Raw genomic sequence first — 6,734 nt, forward strand, 5'->3', positions numbered from 1 at the left:
AAACACAGAGCGAGTGGTCCGGGAAGTGAGTAAGGCACGCCACATCGATAAAGTCCCTTGTGTGGTCTTCCAGCGGACAGTCCTGCTGCTCCAGGCAAAGCAGCTGGACTGCGGGCAGGTCCATAGTGGGAGAGGAATGAAAAAAACAAAAACAAAGAAAAAGAAAAACGCTGCTAAATATCACTCAATATGAGGGTCCGCTATTCTGTTACGTGTGAGCTGGTTAGGAATGAAGCGCACGACGAAGGAACAGAGTCAACAGGGTATTTAATCATAAATCCAGGAGTAAATCCAACATTCAGCAACACAAATCCAGAACAATAGCGCACAAAGGTCCAGGGGAGGTATAAACACGGAACGTAATCAGGAAGAACTGAAACAGGTGGAGTAAATAATCAAAAACCATTGAAACTAATAGGCATGGGAACTCAGGGAAATGTGGAAACAGAAACCGAACCAAAACAGACCATAACCGTGACAATGTGGAAGATGTTTGATGTGTTTCATTGGTTTTTCATCACCTTACTCCATGAGCACCACATTTTTACAAATAATTTTCATATCAAAAGTTTTTTTTCTTTTTATTTAAAGAGAAAGTTCGTCAAAAAAAAAAAAAAATTCTGTCATTTACTCACCCTCATGTCACAATAAATTTGAGTGATTTGTGTGATTTTTAGTTATTTGATAGTAACTTTATAGCCCCCAATTAGTACTGACATACCGCTATGCAAGAACATAATATGTACATGAGTTTGTATGTTTATGTAGAATATGTTTATAAGTGAGAGTGTGTTTGCCTGAGTGTTTGTGATGAGGAGAATAAATAAGTCTCAATGGCGTTTTGTATGAGTTAGTGCATATTTACAAGGGTGCGTATGTGTATACATGTGCATGTGTTTGTTTGAGCAAATGATAAACTGCAACGAACCGAAATGTCTTTGGAAACATGTATTGGAGAGAAGCTTTCAAGCTGGGTGGAGGCTACCGCTCTCTGGACAGTAATGGCTTTCTAGTGCTGGTCAGAGCCTGCCAGACATATATACAGCTGCGAAAGTCATCATGGGCCATCATAGATCCATCACTGAGCCAAAACTAAGCATGAGCTTCTATGATCACAACGCTTAAATGAGGCATAATCCCTCATTAATTATGTGTCTAATGACCATGCTTCTGATTGGTCAGTCGCAGCATTCAGTAATCTTTTTTTTTTTCTGTAATGACAGCTAAACAGTAAATTTCTCCAGTGCTACTTTTATGTCTCTTGCGTATGGAAGCCCTTTTCCGCCACTGAATAAAAAATTAAAAAGGTAATTGCGACTTTTTATCTCACAATTCTGACTTTTTTCTCATAATTGCGTGATACAAACTCGCAATTGTGAGTTATAAAGTCAGAATTGTGAGATATAAACTCGCAATTCTGAGAACATATCAGCCCTCCAAAGAAAACTGGACTTTAACTCGCAATTCTGACTTTATATCTTGCAATTCTGACTTTATAACTCGCAATTGCGAGTTTATATCTGAAATTATAAGTGAAAAAAAAGTATGACATTTTTTATTCAGTGGCGGAAACGGGCTTCCATACTTGCATCACTCCGTGGTCTCTCTATTATTTTTTTCTTAGCAACACAAATTAGAATAGCTAAATCTTGAAATGACTTGAAACGGTTAACTACCGATTGACCTTGGAGCACTTTAGTATTACGTTTATGGTAAGCATAAAACATTTGATAGATGTAGAAATTATCTTTCTAGTTCATCTTTCTAGAATCTATTGAGTCTCCAGTTAAAGCAAGAAAATGAAAAAGAAAAGAAAAAATCACATACTTTATTGAGAATTAGATCATTGAGAAATTAACTTTGTTGCATATAATAATAATGTGTAATAATACTGTATAATAATATATAATGATAATATAATTATGATTAGTAATAAAAAATCATATTAATCTAATATTAATAATATAAATATTAATCATTTAAATAATGGAGTATTATTTATTGTTAATCATTTCAGTTATAGGTAAGATTTTGGACCGGTCATTGCTTGTTAAATTAACTAACTAACTAACTAACTAACTGAAATTTAATTTAATTTAAAAATAAGTAAATACATAAATTACCGAATTGTCTTGCCTTATTGCATCATGGCTAGGCCAAGTAGTCCTATTAAACTTTATGTTAGCACTTCTCACATTTCTGGAGGAAATGTAAAATCTATGACATCTGGCTGAATTGTTTAAAACTATTTCACTGACATTTCCCGATTCCTAATGAATTCTGTCATGAGGTGATTTCTGACTGGCTTTTAACCACAACACGATCCAAGCTGGATCACTGTGTCATCTGAGACACTCAAACGTCTATCAAAGCTGTCATAATGCGCATTCATACCGCTTCAGCTCGGAGCACAGCAGCCTGGAAACGTATTACGAGTGGTTTATCTTCAAGCTTATCGTCTTGTGTTTGTCATGGCTATCTGCGTAATGAGTTTTCCATCTTTCTCCTTATGAAAGTGTCAGTCAAAACCAATTATTGCTCACTAGGAATATAACAGCCACCGTCAACTAAGAACTGGCTCATCTAAAATAGGTTAAACAGATGGAAGGAAATTAAGTGTCTTTTGTGATGTTCTAAAACAATTCTATGGAAATTCCATTATACAGTATGTTGCCAGAGTTTGTGTTTGCTAGTCTCTGTGATATTCAAATCTTTGTGTATGTTTCAGGTTTCTGCTGTAATATAAGTCAGTGAGATTTTGTTTGTCAATTTTGTTAGGGCTGCAAAACGATTAGTCGCGATTAATCGATTCAAAATAAAAGTTTGTTCACATACTATGTGTGTGTACTGTGTATATTTTATATATATATATACACACACATATAACACATATAGGTATGTATTTAAAAATATATATTTGTATGCATTTGTATGTATCCACTTGTATATAATTTATATTATATATAAATATAAATATTTTACATATAAATCTATCATATTTTTCCTTAATATATACATGTATGTGTGTGTGTATTTATTAGGGCTGTCAAAGTTAATAACGCATTAACACAAATTCATTTTAACGGCACTAATTTTAAAATTTTCTGTTTGACCCGTGGCCTAGCCCCATAGTTGGAGAAATGGATGGAGATGCTGACAGTGTTGCCAACTTGCAACCACCCCCCTCTCTTCAAAAAAGCGCCTAGCGACAAATCTTTAGGGTTTGTCCAAACCTCGCTGGTACTGCCACGCGAGCACGAGGTCTTGCTGTCCCAGCGCGGGCACACATCTTTCTCTCTATGGGCGTCTGCGTTGTTCTGCGAGTGGCAGAGAGGAGCAGCGTTTTCAGTTAAACACAGATATTATGTTGCTTCTCTAATTTTACATGCAAGTATAGCTGAAATCACAGCACGGCTATTGTCATTATCTTATGTGTATTTGATTTCATCAGACGACGGCTGGATTATCAGGATTTTTGTGCAGATTAACATTTTGGAAGGGAGAGCAGATTATGTAGTCTTAAAGCCAAAGTATACTTCGGCCGTTTGCGTCCGCAGACATTAATGGGTTGCGTTTCAGTCACTATTTCATATTCATTCCGTTGTCTGACAACAGAAACAGTAAAATATATCAATGAAGACAGTTTTATTGAGAATTTAGCTGCATCAAAATACAGTATGTGGGCATAAAGAGGCAAAAAAATCTAATAATAAATGTACATTTTGCATGTTCAGAAGTAGTGAGTTGCCCTGTCATGCAAAAATGTAAACAGGTTTGTGTAAGTAAATTGCTTAGTGCAAAGAAAGAGAAGTAATGGGAACCTGGTATTTCTGTTTTTATATGTCTAATAGACATGAACAAGTTCTTTGAATAACATCTATGACCTTTGAAACATGTCTAGTCTTCATGCTCTGTTGAATATGGTTTCAATAATAATAAACATACATCTGCATAAAGCATCCATATTTGTCCATGTCCATGTTGATTAGAGTATTAAAACCTTGAAAAGTAATAATTTAAGGTACATTTAGAACAAATAAAAATGTGAATGTTGAACAAAAATAAATGTTAACTCATGACAATCATGCGATTAATCGCGATTAAATATTTTAATCGATTGACAGCCCTAGTATTTATATATGCATAATAAATATGCACAGTACATACACATATAGTATGTAAACATTAACTTTTATTTTGAATCGATTAATCACGACTAATCGTTTTGCAGCCCTAAATTATATTATCCGAAATTTGTCGCTTACTTGTAACTAACATTGACCTTTGTTCAGTGAATTTTTGCTAGCAAAATACAGTAATTTCATTAGGAATCCATGAGTTCTGAGTGAGGCAGAAAGATTTTCCAGTGCAGATTTCGCAACAGGTTCAAGTCGGTCACACAAATTTACTGCGTTGTGCTTCATACATTGCTACGCTATTGACAATAGACAATGGACCTTTTTTGCTTGTGAATATGAATGTGATCACACCTTTTGCAATAAAACCAAACCTTCACAACAAATTGCCAAATCATGTCTGTATCACAAACTGAGAAATACTGGAGAAGTAATGTGCCAAAGTTGAATGTTAGAGATTCAAATCTAAAAAAAAAAAAAAAAAGAAAACATCATATTTTATTTGTAATTTGGTATTTTTAGTACATTTTATAAGTGCTGCTCTTTTTTTTAAGAGAGATGCCCATATACCACACCCTGTCGTTCACCAGCTCATACACACACAATGCCAGGCATGCACTCACTACCACAATGTGACAACAATAAAAGTCCCCATTCAATACTGCATTTTGTATTGGACCAAATCCCAGATACTATCTTTAGGGCACACTTATAAAATAATAACATCACTGTCTTAAGTCTCAAACTCCCTAGACTCATTCACACTCACTGCTGTCCTGTCTGTGAGACACGCAGCACACATTCCCCAATGCATCTATCTATAAAAAAATAAATAAAAAAACGCTCAGCACGCACAAAATACATACCAGTGATCAAATTGAGACAACTAGACAATAGTTCTTTTTCACAATATCTAACAATAAAGAAAATTACTAATATATTAATAAATAGAACATTACAAATCAGATTTTGTTCAAAAGCACATCTATGAAATTTGTTTGAAAGCAAAAAAATCACTTTTTTAAACAAGCAATACACATTTAAATATAGCATTTAACTAAAATCAAGCAAAATCAATTAATAAAAAATGTTAATGGGGTAAGAAAAAATACTAACAAGTAAATTTAAGTAAGTACAAATTACAACTAAACTGAAATTAAGCTATTTTAACTTCTAAAACCAAAATATTTTGGGACATCATCAGATCTTTATAAAATCAACTTTTTTTTCTTTTTTTTTTAATATAGACTCTTTTCTCAGTGGCTAAAGCATGAGGTCTTTTGATTTCCTGTCTCTGGTGGGCGTCTGCACCTGTTAGCCTGAGCCTGGAGCCCCCCCTCCCGTAAATCTGTCCCGTTCGGTCCACACAGGAGCCCATCTGCCCCTAACGGGACTCACCTTCTGAGGCTTCCCAGCCGTGCTGTCCTCACTGAGCAGAGAGTGGGTGAGTGCTGTAGTCACAGACGTAGTGTAGAAATACAGTGTTGTGTGGACTTCCCCAGCGAGAGTGAAGAGAGGTGTTATTCCAACCGGCTGACTGCGGGACATGGAAGAGAGAGGTTAAGAAGATTGAGAGAGGTAGAGAAAGAGAGAGAAGGGTGGACTGGTTTCCTATTACACTCCTCTCCTCTTGAGCCCCCCTCCTCTTTTCTTTCCCCTCCCTCCCTCCTCTCTCTCTCTCTCTCTCTCTCTACAAGCCACTGAACAGATATTCCAGACCTCTGAGTCTGACTCTGTCTGTACAGTGAGCAGCAGCAGCAGCAGTCCAGGGAGACGGGGCCAGAGCTCCAGAGTCACATTCTGCTTACTGAAGCCAATTTAGATTTATTAGTGAATTTACTACATTTACATAAAAGGACAACACATCTCAGCAGGTGAAATTAAAAAATAAATATTATTATATTTTTTTATATTTTAACAGTTTTGTGTGTAAATATATTTTAAAATGTAATTCAGTCCTGTAATGTTCAGTAGTCATTACTCTTCAGTGTTACATGATCCTTCAGGATCTTTTTGATATGATGATTTGATGTTCTAGAAACATTTCTTCTTATTATCAATGTTGAAAATATTTGTTCTGCTAAATATTTATATATATATTTGCATTTTGTTAAACAATTGAATTTGTCCTTCCTGAGAACGAACATTATTTTCTTTTATATTGCCAGTAACAGCAAAAAAATAGTTCCTTTTGAAACTAAGCACACTTTAGTTTAATAACTGAAATTAAATAAATGAAACTAGTTAATATAAATGAAACATAATATAAAGTGAAATTAGTTAATAAATTACAAATAAACGTAAACTGCCAATGGGCTAAAAACAGATTTACTATCTATAAAGTATAAGGAAATTTAAGCCATAAGTATAAGAAAATGTAAGCCATTTTAACTTTTGAGAAGCATTTTTGTCACATTATCAGGTAATACAATAATTTCTCATAATATCTTGAAAAATATATAAAATAAAATAAAATAAGAATACATTTAAGACCATTTAACTAAAAGTACCAATTCATTTCTGTTAACTGTTAACTAACAATATACAGATAAAATAGATTAATTTAATTCCCAATGGCATCAAAATGTTCTTGTGTGG

The 6,734-nt window shown here is 34.4% G+C and overlaps 1 protein-coding gene across 1 annotated transcript in view; it reads right to left on the reverse strand.

The window, feature by feature from the left end:
• The window catches only part of sema3c (sema domain, immunoglobulin domain (Ig), short basic domain, secreted, (semaphorin) 3C), a 62,928-nt gene extending 57,254 nt beyond the window's left edge, over positions 1 to 5,674 (reverse strand). Inside the window, 1 exon segment of the mRNA XM_058773766.1 lies at positions 5,535 to 5,674. The gene's annotated coding sequence lies outside the window, so the exon portion shown is untranslated.
• Between the last annotated feature and the right edge of the window lie 1,060 nt (positions 5,675 to 6,734).

This window comes from Onychostoma macrolepis, chromosome 04 (genome assembly GCF_012432095.1).
Source record: "Onychostoma macrolepis isolate SWU-2019 chromosome 04, ASM1243209v1, whole genome shotgun sequence".
Classification (NCBI taxonomy): Eukaryota; Metazoa; Chordata; class Actinopteri; order Cypriniformes; family Cyprinidae; genus Onychostoma; species Onychostoma macrolepis.